The sequence below is a fragment of the Rousettus aegyptiacus genome, unplaced genomic scaffold, assembly GCF_014176215.1.
Source record: "Rousettus aegyptiacus isolate mRouAeg1 unplaced genomic scaffold, mRouAeg1.p scaffold_m13_p_15, whole genome shotgun sequence".
Classification (NCBI taxonomy): Eukaryota; Metazoa; Chordata; class Mammalia; order Chiroptera; family Pteropodidae; genus Rousettus; species Rousettus aegyptiacus.
Genome location: NW_023416290.1, coordinates 17,620,860 through 17,638,652, shown reverse-complemented (window position 1 = coordinate 17,638,652; position 17,793 = coordinate 17,620,860). Strand labels below are relative to the sequence as shown.

The 17,793-nt window shown below is 38.0% G+C and overlaps 1 pseudogene; it reads left to right on the top strand.

Annotated features, from left to right (window-relative positions):
- The first annotated feature begins 9,413 nt into the window (after window positions 1-9,413).
- On the top strand, window positions 9,414-9,532 carry LOC118612352 (annotated as a pseudogene).
- Window positions 9,533-17,793: the final 8,261 nt, after the last annotated feature.

Below are 17,793 nucleotides of genomic sequence, written 5' to 3'. Positions count from 1 at the left end.
TATTCCAACTATTCAAGTGGCATGAGAAAGAGTTTTAATAAATCAAACAGAACAGCTCAGAAGGGGAGGGGGGGCGAAGTTCCCCCACCCAGAAAGTTATTAAAGACATGCGCTCCTAGCTCATCCAGAACATTCTTTCAAAGGTCCTTGCCCTACTCAGAGAGGAGGGCTATCTGTAATGAGGTCCAAAGATGGAAATGTTAAATGTGCCAAATGTGACACTTTCGGAAACATTCCACTATTATTAATTACAAGCTGTCTCCCAAATGAACCAATGTTGCTACCACTGCTGTTGCTACTTTTCCATTAATAATGATAATAATAATAATAACAACAATAACTAATATTTTGTAAATGCTTACTACATGCCAAACATTGTGCCATGCTCTCCTGTGGATACGATGCTTTTCTTTCTCATTTATTCCTCATGACAGCCTCATCTTTATACTAAAGAAGAAAAACCTGTGACTTGAATTTGAATAATTTGCTGATAGTCACATAATTAGTATGGGATGGAGCCAGGATTTTAACTTAGGTACTATAATTTCAGAACCCACAAGCCCAATTGTAATGTGACATTGCCTTCCCAGCAGCTGCTAATAATAATTAGTGGTAATAGCTGAAATGTATTGATTGTTTATTATCAAACTTGTTATCAAAGTTTTTTTTACAAATGATCTATGAGATTTGAAGAAGTGAAGTGATTTGCCCAAGTCCCCACAGCTAGTAAGTTGTAGAATTGAAATTCAGGTTTGGACAGATTTCCAAAAGAGGGACATGGGATCCCATGACCCACCCCCTCCTGCTTCCTATAAACCATCTCACAAATTCAATTATAGATCTAGGTTCTTTAGAATGAGGGCCTCAGGCATATGTCCTTCTAAATCTAAATTTCTAGGTTAGGAATCTCAAACATTTGAATTAAAGAGGAATCGCTTTCATTTCTGTGGGAAATTATGGATGACTAAAAGAGCCTGAGGGACCTGGCAAGGTGAGAGTCAGATTTAGGGAAAAACAAACAAACAAACGAATGAACAAACAAACAAAAAAAACACTTCCAGATGATTAGGGAGGTCTTAATTGACAGCGTGGAGGCCTGAGACTTTGAGATTCAAGGGATTACATTTCTGTTTGACCTGAAGATGATTTCTACTTGATTAAAAAAAAAATGTTGTATCTGCTTTCATGAGAAAATATTGCAAGGGGATGAGTGATGGCAGCTTCCACTGTTCTCTCCCTGGATCCCAAGGCTTTGGGGAGAGTGGACCCTGCACAAAACGAGGTGAGCTGCAAAAGCATAGCTGTCATCTAGTCTTGGCAGGGTCTAGGGAGTTCCCCCAAGAGGTGCTGTAGGAGGCTCGCTACAAGGCTGGCACAATACGCGATGCTTGTTTGTTTTGTTCCATCACGTGGTGCATGAAAACCGCCACCACTGCATCAGATGACAAAGGCCATCCTTATTATTGCCAAGAGTTATAGTGAAGGGAGGTAACGTCTATCAATGGAATTCCCCTTAACTCTGTCTTCTCTCTCAGGGCAAATCCGAGAAGAGCCATGCTGTTTCGTGTTCCTAGGTGTGACTTCTTTCTTTGACACGTTAGGTTGAATTCAGAACATGTACAAGGTGCCGTAATACAATGGCTTTCTAACTTTTTAAATTTCTAGAGGACACTTGTTGGATGTATAAGCCCTCGGAGCACTAAGTAGTCCAGTTCTTCAGCTGCCATCACAAATAGAAACACCTGAATGTTGTGTCTGAAGAGCTGCCTGTGACCGTATTCTCTGGGCCCACCTCAGAGAGGAACCTACATCGGGGAGGCGAAATGACTCCAACACTGCAAGAGGTCTCCTTGTCTATGACCTACCCAGGCTGACAGGCAGTGCCAGAGGCATGAACAGGGAGGAAGGGTGTGAATCAATGCCAGAAGTGAAGGGTGGCTGTGGCTTCAGTACCCGGAGACCAATCCAATACTGACCGGTTAGAAGTGTTTCACAGATGAGTTTGCATGGTAGTGAGATAGCCAGTCAGACGTTTTGGGAGCGAGCTACCCTTCTGTGTGACCTTTGACAAGTCACCCAACCATCCTTGTCTTTACTCTCCTCGTGCACTAAATAAAAAGTTGGACTTGCTGTTCATCAACTCTTCCCTTCTCACTCTGAAATCCTCTGATCTCTAGTCTAGAGTTGTCAATTACACTTGGAGAATCATTGATTTAGTAACCTGGAAAGCTGATTATATTTTACTTCCCAAGCTATTGAAAGTATAAAGGAAGAAAGGCTTACTCACTGCTAGAATAGAGTTTCAGAGATATTTAATTACAGCATTTGGAGATGGGCCATTCATCCATAGCTGGTAAGAGTCATGGTCAACTGTTTTATTAAGTCATTTATTGTCTCATTCTACAATTACCGGTCTCTAATTACCTAAGTTTATTCCACCAGTTTGTGCGAGGAGAGCCTCGTTCTTCTATCCTCTGATATTTGAGCCCTAAAAACCTATGATGTTCCTGATCATCTTTCATTCTGCTGCCTTTCAAATTTTTTTCTGCTCCTGATTTTGTATCTAATTATTTTTACTTTTCCTGGCTAGGATATCGTAGTCTTTTTAAAATTTAAAGTGATTTAAGAAAATTTTAAATCCTGCCTCTAATCGAAAATGGAGAACAGGAAAGCCTATGCTATTTGCCAACGTCCTACAGCTGGTTAGGGGCAGAGTTATGCTGAGTGTCAGGTGCCTCACCCTTGACCTGCGGATTTCAGTGAGATCTAGCGGGTTCTGGCTCAACCAGAGGGCAGAGCCCAATCTGATCTGATTTGAGAGGTATGGATACAGCTTCCTGGCCTCAGAAATGCCCAAGTAGAGAGCTATTGTGGTAAGACAGAGCTTGGGCAGCCTGCTAAAGACAGGGGTGGAGAGGGGGAGAATAATAGATGAATTTGGGGCTTTTGGTCTTCTTTTCAGTTTGTCAGAAGGTGAACTCTAGGCATGAGCGAGGGTAGAAGGGATTTTATTGGGATTAAACAAAGGCCGAATGTCTTTAAATGCTAACCTATTCAGCCAGACACTTCATTATGTTTTTTTTTTTTTTGGCCAAAATCTCTACTTTTGTGGGTATTTTATTTTTTATAAACATGTACAACTTCATTGAAAGGGCCAAACACAAAAGGCTCACATTAGCTACTCTGGTGAGAATAAACAGGGAGGAGGCAGGTAGACGGGTGGAGACCAGTCTCCAGCCAGGAGATGATGGAGGCTTGAAGCATAGAACAGTAACCACACAGAGGGTACAAAAGATGCATGACAACAAAGAGGGGGAGGATGCCTGTAGACATGGGCTCACCTGAGGGATAGACGTGGGCACACCTGTGAGTGATCGTATTTTCGTTATAAACTTTCCTTTCCCCCCTTTGTACATGTTATTTTATTAAGAAAATAATAAAGTAAAAATTACATTACTGGATCTTACCCTGTTTGGTGAGGGGCTGAATCTAGACTTTTGCTGGTGAGCACACTACAGTGTGCACGGATATTGAATTATAATGCTGGACGCCAGGAACTCGTATAATGTTATTAACCAATGCTAAAAAAGAGATGTTGATGGAATAATACTTTACATCTCTGCAAGAAAGCCATTGAATTTCTGTGGCATTTTTGTTTTTGAGCTGCTTTGTCCTAATGTAATAGGCCTATTAGTGGTGCTGCTGTTGAGCATGGCAAAGGTGTTTTGTTTTAATAAAGGTTTTAGCCAGAGCTGAACCCCTATGGGTTTAGAAGGAACAGCTAAAATGCTTATTGCAAAGTGGACCTTGCAATTCTTTACAGTGGGTACAGAATGATTCTCTTTCGAAGTAAATCAGATTTACTAGTTATTCTATGTTCCCATGAACAGCAAGAAGAAAAGATGGAATGAGGAAAAGTGGATGGAAATATGATTTTAGGAACACTAGGACTCAGGGCTTAGACAATTCATTAAAGTGAGTCTGGCTGGTATAATTTTTATTTCCATTTCTGCAAACCCTGTTCTTAGGAACATTGTATGTATATATATTAGTTCAGCATCAAGCGGCAGTGCTGCCCGAGGGTGAAATAGCAGTGGCGCTCTGCTGCCATCTGGTGGCTAAATGCTTCATTGCCTCCTCCAGTGAGTCAGACTCTACTGTCCATGGACCCTTGATGGGACCACCTGCTAGTGGGCAAAATTGGGAAGTTTGGCCTATTTTGACCATTATGTGCCACAGCAACTCCTCTATTCTTTTGGTATTCTTTTCACCTCGTGAAATATGTCCCTCCTCTCCTTAGATAATTTGGTGCCTTTTGCACTCTCTTTCTTTTTTCCCATCAGTCAAAGAACAAGAAAGAGCAAGAATAACGATACAGGCTCACTAAATGCTTTGTAAATATTATCTTATTTAATCCTGGGAAAAACACATGGGGTAGAGATAATTATTATTCTATTTCACAGATGAGAAAACATATTTATAATAGTTGAGCCTGTGTTGGATCACTGGCCACATCACCTTTGCACCTGTGTGTAAAATTCAATAAAATGTTACCTATCCTGTGGAAATTTTGTTTGGTCTTATTTCTAATTGTGGAATGAAACTTTCATCTCTTTAGAAAAAGATGTCAAACATTAGTGAGCAGGTTGCAAAAATATTTGGGGAAGCCCTTAACTAGCGCCCCTCAAATTTGCCTGTAACTAAGGCAGCATGTTTCTGAGGAGGCTGAGCCAAGCTGGAGAACATGGAGTGGGTAAATAATTGTGGAAATCAAATGAGATAATGTACAAAAATTGAATTTAGATGTTCCACACCAAATTTAACTATCGTTATGTCAGAATATTGTATAGAAGCAAAGTTAATATTTACACATGACCAAAGCAATGTATTCAGTAAAAGAGTAAATATTAATTTTGTGATGCATTTGAGGTGAATACAACTATAATTTGGAGAATGAAAACTCTGACTGCTTGTAAAGCAAGATAATTTTTTAGAATACTTAATAAATGTTACATATTTTGTATAACTTTTTAGCATAGACCTTAACAAAAATAACTCAACCAACCAACCACTTAGGTATAGATCCCTATTAAACTATGAACATGACACTGTACTAGTTACCATGTTTCTGGGACTTTGTTTCTGTTCTGGTTTTTAAATGGTCAAAATATTTATAATTAAAGTATACATTATGACATTTTATATTATGCTAAATAAATTTAATATTTTATAAGTAAAATAAAGACTTTAAGCTTGGAGCAAGAGGTAGGTATGCCATAGATACTCCCATCTGTAGCCCCACGTAAGCCCTGAGCTCACATTCCCGATACTATATTTCTGTCTACTTTCTCTAGCTCCGCCTTTCTGATGTGCAAGGATCCCACCGTGGGATCCCGAACTATATACAATCTACAGATTCAACCTTGTCTGGAGATATCTGGAAAACCTCCTAGAGATGAACTAACTTGACATGCTAAGGAGAGCATCAGAAAATTTTTTCCTGATAGGCCTGGTGCACTTAGAAATTCCTTTCAAACTCTAGAATAAGGAAAGAGGGGAGATCATGGTAAAGTCGGTAAGGTACGGTGGCATCGCTCAGAGGGCTCCACAGTTCGCCTTCCCTCACACCCAGCGTCACGAGGAAAGAAGCCTGTGACAAGCACACGAGGCCACAGCTTCCGCGTCTCTGGGATCTGCTGAACATGGCCCACATCCATGTGGGGCACCAGGAGTGGGCCCCGTCCTCACTCGAACAAACAATGGCGACAGCATGTTTGAGAATGGAACAAAGCAAAGGCACACTGAGTCAGACACTGTCTTCCGGCCACTCTAAAAGCCGTTCCCGAGTGCTCTCCTTTCCCCTACCGCACAGGCCAGAAAACTCACACGCTTACCTTGCGTGAAGGGGTTGCCGGCCAAGCTAGTTCTGAACAGTGAGATGTAAGTGGAAGGCCAGGCAACCAGGGAAGTTTTGGAAAAAGACATTTTGGCTGGAATGCCTCCTCAGACTGTTGCCCTCCCCGCTCTATTATCCTTCCTGCTTAGAACAAGTCCTGGACGCTTACTGCTAGATTTCTTTTTCAATGGATTTAAAAAAAAAAAAATGCCTGTTTTTTAAAACCTCTATCTAGTAGGAATTTGTGCTACTTGCCACCGAATGCGTTCCTAACTGATAAAGGCTCCAGGAAACACAAGTGCTAACTGACAAACGCCAAGGTGGTGTTGGAAGCCCACTCTGGCAAGTGGGAGCCAGAGACATGGGAGGCAATTTCAGGAGTGGTGGTGGGAGCTGAAAATGCCGAGTGTACGGGAACTTTGGTAGATATACGCTGGGGCTGGAGTTCCTAACTCTCTGCTGAGGGCCGTGGGAGGCTGAACTTCTGGCCTCTGTTGTAATTCCTTTGTATGCATCAGCCGGTGCGTGGAAGAAGTTGGGTTGCAGATAGATGTCTTGGTGTTCATGTTCATGAATCTCGATGTATCAACTGCTGATTTTTTACAAGCCTCCACCATGTGCTTAACAGTTCACTGGATCAAGGCTTCCAAATCTTTCCTGTAAAGGGGCATAGTAAATATTTTAGGCTCTGTAGTCCATTCAGTCTCTGTTGCAACTACTCAACACTGCCATTGTTGCATAAAAGCAGCCAGTGACAATACGTGAATAGATGAGTACGGTTATGTTTCAATAAAACTTTATTTACAGAAATAGGTTGTAAGCTGGATTTGATGTAAGAGCTGTAGTTTGCCAACCCTTCACTCTGATCTTAAGAGTCCCTTTAAATCATGTTCACATTGTTAATTTGTATAGGAAAATTTGTTTGTCTCCATAAAATGTTTAAGATTTTCCCCATAGAAATTAAATGATGTCAAGTAGCTTTTCTGGACCAGTTAACATTCTGTTGCATAAGACGCCCATAGAAGTATTTCTGAAAGTGTGTTCTTTATATATATATATATAGTTTATAAGTATATATATTTATATAGTTTATGAAATGATCCCCCGATTACGTTATATAAATATTTTGATTAAATTATACACTATCTATAAGGTAAAAAGCTCAGTGGCCAGCACATGAAAGATGCTCAATAAATGCTTTTTCTACTTATGTTTGAACTTTCAGGTGATCTTAGCAAGAAGGACACAGAAACAACTGTTTGGTTCTGCCTCCTATCTTAATAGTAACAGAGTCTCTTGTGTATGAGGAAGGATGGAGAGAAACTATCTTATGCCACTAACAGGACATTATCCATCCTATGCCCGTAGGAACTGAAGTTCAGGCTTCAGGTGGCTCTCCCTTCATTGTCATCCAGGTGATTTAATCTGCTCTGCCGTGTAAATTGCAGTGCCAGGGATGAATTTCTGCTAATGTCTCAACGATGCATTTAATTGAACATTGCATTTTGTGTTAAATAATGTGAGCATATCTGGCCCTTGCCTGGTGTCAAAAAACTTCCCGCCTGAATATATTAATGAAACAAGTGGTAGGTTGCTTGTGTATGAATAACAGTGTGGACTTTGGAGCTGTGACATTCTCTAATTTTTATTTTTAAAATTTTAATTAAGGACACTTAGAAAAAAATACTACAAAATTTAAGGAAATGTGAACACAGCGATGTATTTAAAAAATGGACATGGGATATTTCTTGAGGAAATGTAAAGTTTTCCTAAATATTAATGTGCTTAAAATAACCTAGGAAAATGCTTGATAAAATATGCAGCTGACAGCGAGAAATTAGGTAGGACAATTTGTAGGAACAATTTGAATGTGAGAAATCTCTTTCACTTATCTGTTATACTCTGTTTTCTCAGTAGATGGCACCCTTCTCCTATCTTCAAAGCTTTCGTTTACACTAAGGTGTAAGGGGCTGACAATCCATTACAACCGTTACTAAATCCTCTTTGGGTCTTAGCAAATTACATACATACTGTCCTAAGGCACCTACACTACCTTACACATAAAATAGAGTGTGTGGCTAAGCCAGTATTTTAACTACAGTAAAGAAATTTATTCCTGTTTTACTTTAACATATTTGCCAAATTCAATTTTTTCATTCATCTCTTGCTAATTCACAGAGTCTCCTTTTCAATATTGTAACTTCACCCTAGGCCTCTTACTCTAAGCAAGTGACCTATCCACTATTTTATCAAGAAGATCAGTTCATTAATTTCTTCTTTCATTTATTCAATCAATAATCATTCAAAACTCAAAACTCATTGAGAGGAAACAGAGTAAAACAATTATATTATGTACACAATTGTATTTCTTATGCTATTAGAGATAAGCACTTTGTGTTATGGGAGCCCAGAGAAAGTGGACCAAACACAGCCTGAGGGAGGGAGTGTGGGAGAGCTCCCTGGGACTGTTAGTATCGTCTAAGCCAAATCCTAAGGGATACAGAGGAATTAGTTGAGCAGATATCAAGGCAGAGCTTAATTCCAGGTAGGGAATATTATGGGCAAAGGGATGGACACATAATAGGTATGTAGGTATTTTCTGAAAAACTCAACCCTCAAAGCTACCTGTAGTTCTTAATCCTAGCTGCATATTAGATTCACTTGGGAACCTTCTAAAAGTACCAATTCCTGGGCTACATTTTCAGATAGATAGTCTTCTTTAATTTATCTAGAGCTGCTTTGGCACTGGTGTTAAACAAACAAACAAACAAACAAACAAACAAACAAACAAACAAACCTCCTAGGTGATTTTAACAAGCATCCAAGGATGGGACACCCTGTTTTTGCTGGTGAGTGAGGGATGGTACATGGGCCGGGGGAGGTAGATGGCGGTCTCCACATTTTATATTTGCGAGGCTTGTTATACATGTAACCCTGGGCCACCTCCCAGGAAATTGAGGAGTTTCCAAATGTATCTGGTCAAACTGATCAGAAAATCACATTTGAGAAGCACCAGAAAACCTCAGGGAAATCTTAAGTCATGTTAAGGTGCTTGGACTTTGTCTGGTTGTCAGTGTGGAACCATCACAGAGGGTTTATTTTGTCTTGTTTGTTTTTGTTTTTGTTTTGCAAGGGATGAGAATGATTTTAGAACCGCTTTTGGGAGAAGCCACTCCAGTGGTCCTGTGGGAAGGATGGTATGAAGGAAACAGGGAGATAACAAAGAAACTTCTCATAAATTCCAGGTGGGAAGATAAGAGGCTGGTGGCCGCTAAGGATGAGGGCTGGGGTGTGGGACAGTGGGGATGCCAGAGATATTTAGCATGCCAGATTGTTAGGACCTGGTGATTAATAGGGGTTAAAAGAGAAGAACAGGTCTAGATTAAGATCTTCAGGGACCCTAAATATTAAAAATGACTATGTTGCCTCATCGTACATATTTTTTTTTAACCCTATAATGGACCTTATAATGAGTATAAGAAAATTCAGCAAAGTTCTGTTTAAAAATTTTTTTCCTGTCTACAGCCATGCCACCCTGAACAAGCCCGATCCCATCTGATCTCGGAAGCTAAGCAGGGTTCGGCTTGGTTAGTACTTGGATGAGAGACCACCTAGGAAGACCAGGTGCTGTAGGTGAAAAAAATAAAAAATAAGGGATTGTAAGGTGACAAGGTCCTTGCAATCTGTGAGGTCAACCAAGGGGTGCCTTGCCTATTTTTTTTTTTCCTATAGTAAGTTTTGTGTGTGTGTGTGTGTGTGTGTGTGTGTGTGCGCGCGCGCAATTTCAGATATTGAAGTTTTTCCAAATATTTTTTCAGGCGCCTCTTAGTTGCTGGAGCTTTGAACAATGCTAGATATGACTACTGGGAAATTTAATACGACTGAGGACTATAAAAGACTAATGGGTGGCTGGTGGTTCTACCAACTGACACAGAGCATTCAAGGAGAGGAGGGTTCTGTTTTATTTGCAGGGAGGGATTGGCGCAGATGCCCATCAGGCTTTCAAATATCCAAGCTTAGGGGCGAGGGGAGGATCTCAGATGCCGATTTGGGAGCCTCGGGCCTATTTGTAGTTGCTAAAGAAATAAGAGGTGATGGCTGTTTTTGTTTTATGAAATAGACTTGAATGTCTTTCCAACCAAGGAGGGTGGCAAGATCGAAAACTGCAGTGACACGAGGAAGAAACCCTGGGAATCACTCACACTTCAGAGGTGGTGAAGAAAGATGTAAAGAAGAACAGAGAGAAATATCAGTGAGGCGGGAAGAAAATTTTAACAGGGGGCCAGGTGTCAGTGCAGGTGATAAAAAAAAAAAGACAGTTTTAGTAACAGCTTAAAAGATGCTCACTGATGCTAGTATTATAAAGGAATGTAGGGTGATGATGACAGATGGAAAGGAACCTGCTGAAGTATGGGAGAAAGGTGCACCTGTGAGAGAGAGGGACAGGAGATTGGCCCCACACTCTCTGCATGCTCCCTGCTGGCTCTTGGGTTTTCCTGTCCTAAGATCTGTCAGACATTCTCTTACTTCCCTGACACTCTCCCTTACAGGAGTTGGTCCCCTGCAGGTCTTGATTGGTTGTTCTGTTATTGTCACCTAATTTTGTTGAAATCGTTATCTATGGGTTTTGCTTTTGCTATTGAGGCTCTTCTCTCTCTCTCTCTCTCTCTCTCTCTCTCTCTCTCTCTCTGTCTCTCTCTTTCTAACTTTGGGTAAAGTAAAAAACTATGTCACAGCCTCTGCCATCCTCTCATACAGTCCTCTGGTTCTGTATTTTCTATGATTCTTTTTCCTTTCCTATGGCTTCTCTTTTTTAGAATTATAGAATATGTTTTATTATTTCATAGTTTTTTTTTAATTGGGTTGAAAGTTATATACTATATTTCTACTTTTTAAATAACCCAAGCAATGTTAGCACGTACATTTATTTCTTTAAAATCTAAAATGAATATCTCTTCTGAAACAGAGTAAGGACCTCAGAACACTTTGGGTCTGATCATCTCTCTCCTGACTTATTCATTATGGTTTTGGATGTGTTAATGTTTTTTAACACTTTTAAAGTAATATATTTATTATTACCTTATATAGCTAATATTTACTTAGATTAATTCACAATTTATTGCTTTCTTTGTCTATTATTCTCTGTGAGATAATTTTTTCCATATCTGTGGCACAATCCTTTAGAGTTTATCTTAGTGAGGGTTTGCTGATGGTAACTCTGCTTTCATTTGTCTAAAATTGTTTTATTTTCTTCTCATTTCAAAAAGATATGTTGTTAAGAAGGTATTTTTAATAAAGTAAAAAGATATTTTAGCTCACTTATTTCTAAAAAATATTTTCCAAAGGATATTTCCGAAAGAACTTTTGTTTTGTACAAAGGTATTTCATACAGTTCTAGGTTGACAGTTAATCTTTTTCATATTAAAGATATTATTTCACCCTCTCTTGACTTTAATTATTGGTTTTGAAGGTGCCTCTAACTGTAATTTCTATTTAGATGACATATTTAGGTGTGAGTTTATTTTTATTGTTTCTGTTTGAGGTTATTAGAACCTCCTGAATCTGAAGGTGTTCTTTCACCTAGTCGTCAATTCTAGAACAATTTTAGTCGTTATCTGTTCAAATATTGCATTTCTTCCATTTTATCTCATTCCTCTGAAATTTTAATATGACTTTGATATTGGAAGTTGGTACTTGGTTCTCCATTCGTCTCATTCCTAGTTTGCTTTTCTTTGTGCTACAGTTTGGAAAATTTCTTCAATTCTATTCTACAATTCACTAAATCTATTCAGCTAAATTCATCTGTCGATATCTTAATTTTTATTATTCTTTAAAAAAATGTTTTTGTTTTAGTTTTCAAATAAGTTTGCTTTTAAAAAATTATTATGTTTTAATATCTCTTGCTCCTTGCAAGAGTATTTTCAACCTATTCTTATTTTATATTTTGTATCTGAAAATTCCCAGAATTTTATATATTTATGGATTATTTCTTCTATTTATCTCTCATTCGTAGTGCTTTGTTTCCTTGTTTGTTTATAATTTCTAACTTAAAGTCCAGCTCCTTGGAACTTTATTAGTGGAACTTAAATGATGCTTGGTTCAAAGGTAGATTTCTCAAAAAAGTTTTTTCATTTGCACTGAGAGAACTTAAAACTTGCAGTATTTTTAGCTAAATTCTTGGCTTAATATTTTTAAAGGTCTCTCACATTGGATGTATTCGGATGACAACATCGTATGAAGGTTAGTTTGTAGTTACTAATTCTCAGGGGTTATTTTTTCTTCTCCATAAACTAAGTTTATAATAAGATGATATCCTTTCTTCATTTTGGGAAAATATATAGACAAAGCCAAGTGCATGGAGGAGGAGCAAGAGTGATTTGAGGCACCCTACCCTAAGCTAAGAGCACAGATTTAAGTGTGTTCCATTTGACTCCCCAACCTTAGGAACACCCGAGGGACTTTACTAAGGAAAAAAAAAATCAAGCTCTCTTGCCACTGGGTTCAGCAAATGGTATCAGGGAAAATGCTGACTTATGTGTTCGTATTCCCATTTTCACTTTGTTTTTGGCCTAATAGAGATCTCCTGTTTTGGTCAGTTATCCATATATTTCAAAAGATATTTTGGAAATATTTTTGAACATTTCTAGTGGTTTTTATTGGTCAGGAAAACCAGCCTGTCAAACAGAGCAAATTTTTGCATTATTTAAACATTTTTTTCATATCATATTGAAAATATCAATGCAAAAGTAAACATTTCTTTCTTCAATACCCAAAGTCCCTCTGTTACCAGTTTTTTTTTTATTCGTGTGTGTGTGTGTGTGTGTGTGTGTGTTAAAATTTCTAGACTTACAAGGGCCTTAGACTTAAAGAGGATTTTATGAATTTGACCTCAAAGCAAGGGAAGTAAAAGCTAAAATAATGAACGAGACTACATCAAACTAAAAAGCTTCTGCTCAGCAAAAGAAATCTTCAACAAAGTAAAGAGACAACCATCTGAATGGGAAAATATATTTGTAAGCAACACTTCTGATAAAGGCCTAATATTCAAAATATACAAAGAACTCATACAACTCAATAACGACAACAACAAAAAACAAATGATCCAGTCAAAAAATGGGCAGAAGACCTGGATGAACACTTCTTAGAAGACATACAAATGGCCAACGAACCTATGAAAAGATGCTCAACATTGCTAGCTATTAGGGAAATGCAAATCAAAACCATAATCAGATATTATCTCACACTTGTCAGAATAGCTATAATCAACAGGATAAGTAATAACAAATGTTAGAGAGGATGTGGAGGAAAAGGAACCCTCATACATTGCTGTTGGGACTGCGAATTGATACAGCCACTGTGGAAAACAGTATGGAGGTTCCTCAATAAACTAAGAATTGATCTACCATATGATCCAACAATCCCTCTACTGGGTATTTACCCCAAAGACTTGAAAACCCACATCCAAAACCATGTTTGCACCCTGATGTTCATAGCAGCATTATTCACAGTGGCCAGGACATGGAAGCAATCGAAGTGTCCTATGATAGATGATTGGCTAAAGAAGCTGTGGTACATATATACAATAGAATATTACTCAGCCATAAGAAGAGATGGAATACTGCCATTTATGACAACATGGATGGCCCTTGAGATAATCATGCTAAGCGAAATAAGCCAGACAGAAAAAGTTGAAAACTGCATGATATCACTTATACGTGGGAAATAAACCTAAAAGCAACAAATGAACAGGACAAACAGAGACTCAGGGACATGGACAATGGACTAGTGGTCACCAGAGGATAGGGAGTGGGGGGAGGAGGGGGGAGGTAGACGGGGTAAAGGAGGTCAAATATAGGGGGATGGGGGAGGGTGAAGTGGGTAAAGGGGATCAACTATATGGTAGCTGAAGGAAACTGGACTTTAGGTGGTAAACACACAATAGAATATACAGATGTCAAATTATAATGTACACTTGAAAATTGTATTAACCAATGTTACCCCCATAAACTCAATTAAAAAAATTTCCAGAGGTATTCTCTGTATATAAAAGCATACCTGCCGTAACTGCCCGCTCTTCTACACATATTTTTAGAAGTGCTAGTGTGTCACGTGTACCCCAATTATTTCATTTAGAATACATCTCGGAATTTGCCCATATCAGTGCTGACAGACACAAGTCATTCTTTTTAAACAATTGTACATTATTTGTTCATGTGTATGTACTATAATTTAATTGTTATTAAAGGTTATTTACTTGTTTCTTGCTTTTAGCTACAACAATAATGCTATAATAAATAATTTTGTATAGTATTTGCCTGAGCATGTAAATATGTCTGCAGTCTAAGTTTTTCCTGTGAAGAAATTACTAGGTCATAAAATCCTCTTTAAGTCTAAGGCCCTTGTAAGTCTAGAAATTTTAACACACACACACACACACACACACACGAATAAAAAAAAAACTGGTAACAGAGGGACTTTGGGTATTGAAGAAAGAAATGATATTACCCCATGCAGCCTTCTGCTAACTGAATGGATAGGAGTGTCTCTTTGCCTTATTCGCATAGAATAAGGTCAAAGTTTATCTTTGCTAACCTGATAGGTGGAAATAGGATCTCATGCAGATTTTGTTTGTCATACTTATACCTATTTTCTTTTTTGATTTCAATATATTTTACTACTTTGGACCCTCCTATAGGTTTGTTTCTTATACAACTCTCTTACTCAACTCTTTTCTTCTTTTCAGTACAGAAATTTAGGCATTTCTCAAAGTTCTGTTCTCTATTTTTTTGCTCTTTCTGTGTGTGTGTGTGTTTTTGTTTTTGTTTTTCTTTTTGTTTTTTGTTTTTACTCCTACCATCTTAAACAATACATTCACCCCCATATGCTCAAGTTTATATATACAATTTCTTACTGCTGTTAGGTGTTCTTGCATTTTGTTATTACCTCTCTTTGAGTTGCTAAATACCCTGCCTCTTATTTACAATTAGAAAATTTAAGTCAAGACTTCCTATATTGGATTTGAGAGGGTTGAAAGAAAGAGAGGTTTGGTCCACTTTTCGTGGGCGTGTGTTTATAGTGTGGATAAGGAGTAGGAGGATGGGTACAGTCAATATAGGAGGAAAAAGATGACGAGTTAAATTTTGGACATATTGAGATTGAGGTGTCTAGGAAGTGGGTGACTCTGTTTAAGAAGGCAATTGAATATGTAGATTTGAAGTTAAATAAAATATTTTTATCTTGGACCCATTACCAATTAAATTGTGATTACAGCAGTGAGACTACTCAGGATCAGCATGTCATAGTGAGATGGGAAAGGAACTGAAGATGGGATATCGGAAACAGCGACATGCAAGAGAATGTTCTGGACTGAAGTTTGTGTCGCCCCCTCCCCATTTATGTATTGAACTCCTAACCTGAATGTGACCGTGTTTGAAGGTGGGCCTCTGGGAGGTAATTAGGTCATGATGGTGGAGCCCTCACGAATGAGACTTGTGTCCTTATAAGAAGAGGCACAAGAGTGCTCTCTCTTCCTCTCTCAACCCCCCTCTCTTATGGGGGTACAGTAAGAAGGTGGCCGTCTGCAAGCCAGAAAGAGGGTTTTCGCCAGACATGGGATCTGCTGATCTAAGAGCAGTTTAAACTTCAACTTTTAAGCTACCCAGTCTTTGGTATTTTTGTTACAGCTTCCAGGGTCTGTGCATAGAGAATCATACATTCCCTGGTGATAAGTCCATAATGACAGCAAAGGGACCATATTCACAGACAATATTATACCAAGATCCACAATTTGGATGTTAACATGGGAAAGCAGATGAGCATCAGGCCAAGGGAAGGTATGCCTGCTAAAGCACATTGCCATGCAATGCCTTCTGATTAGTCAGAATTATGAGTATGTGTGTGCGTGTGTGTGTGTGTGTGTGCATGTGCACACACACACACTCACATGTAAAATGTCCTGAGTTTTATAGATTGGCCCACTTTCTTCAGAGAGAGTTTAGGACCAAGTTAGCAGTGAGTGTTGGCTTTGGTTTGTGAAACTTGCCCTAGTTTTGTTCTGTTCTGGAGCAGTCAGAGAAGTAATGCTGTCCTCATGCTCAGAGGCTTCATATGTGACAGTTGCCACATTAAGAAATAAAATTGTACACTAACAGCCTGTAGCTCCCTAATCTTTTAATCTCACTCCTTTCTGAATTTCGAATCTTTCTTGCTGAAGCTTCTACCCTAACCCCAAACAACTGTCGTGGCCTGGCCAAGCTACTTGCCTTGGGAGGCTGAATAGTGAACATCTCTATTAAAAAGGCAGCTTTGTTGGCAAATCTCAAGCTCTATTTATTTTTAAAAAATTATGCAGATGGTAAATACAGAAGCCTCAACTTCTAATAAGGGTAATATAGGTGTAGAAGAAAGAGCTGGATTTGGTATCATTTATGATACAGAAGAAGGGAAAATAATTACAGAAAAAAAGATTTATTATTAATGAAAGAGTATTAAAATAGCTGTATGAATGGAAAAGTTGAATGAAATGGTTATATTCCTAAAAAGAGATTTGATTTCAAAGTTGATGGAAGAAGAAATAGAGAACTTGGATTGAGCAATAAGAACTAAATATATGAAAATAATTGAAATTCTCCCTTTCCAAACCTGCAAGCCCATGCAGTTCATGAGTACAATTCGTCGAGTTTTCAAGGGAGAGCTAATTTCAGTTTTATACAAATTATATCAGAGTATTGAAAATAATCACATTTATGACCTTAGTAAAAGAAACTCTTAGAAATTTAGGAATAGAAAAGAACTTTCTTGATAAAATTTATATATCAAAAAGCTTTATATTTATTAAATTATAAACATCTAAGTATACAGGTTTCCCTCACTATCCAAAAGTAGAGTGTTCATATGAAACCTTTCAGAGCCAAAATGGCATAAAGCAAAGAGGCAAATTACCATTCATTTATATGTGAAAAAATTTTGAAAGTCCCAAAAATAACTTAATGAATTATACCAAATAACACACAAAACCTAAAATAACACTAATATATAGTAAAAGTGGAAATGATATGATTAATACACAGCCTATATAAAATATAAATAATATATGTACAGTGTACTCTGCCTCTGTAATGACTCACTGCAAAACAAACGTTGCATGCCATCTTTTTCCTTCCTTCCTTCCTTCCTTCCTTCCTTCCTTCCTTCCTTCCTTCCTTCCTTCCTTCCTTCCTTCTTTCCTTCCTTCATTCCTTCCTTCTTTTTTTTAAATTATATTTATTGAGATAACATTTATTAATTACATTATATAAAATTCAGGTGTAGAACTTTTCAATATGAACTTTTTGTAGAACCATATAATCTATTGGGTGCTCACCACCCAAAGTTTCATCTCCTTCCATCACCATATATTTGACCCCCTATGCCCTCTTTGTCCTCCCCTCCACTCCTCTTTCCCTCTGGTAAACATCATTCTGTCGTCTGTATCTGTGAGTTTGTTTGTTTTATTTGTTAATTTGTTGCTTTTTTTAATATCCTATATATGAATGAAATCATATAGTTCTAGTCCTTTTTTTATCTGACATTTCATTTTGCATAATACTTTGAAGATCCATCCATGTTGCTGCAAAGGCAATATTTCATCTTTTTTATGGCTATGTAGTATTCCACTATATATATGTAACACATCTTCTTTATCTAGTCATTTGTTGAAGGACATTTAGGTTGTTTTCATGTCTTGGCTATTGTGAATAATACTGAAATGCGCACAGGGAGTACATATATATTCGCGAACAAGTGTTTTTCAAAAATTTGAGTAGGTATCCAGAAAAAAGGATTGCTGGGTCATATCGTAGCTCTATTTTTAATTTTTTAAGGAACCTCTATACTGTTTTCCATAGTTTCCTGGGGTA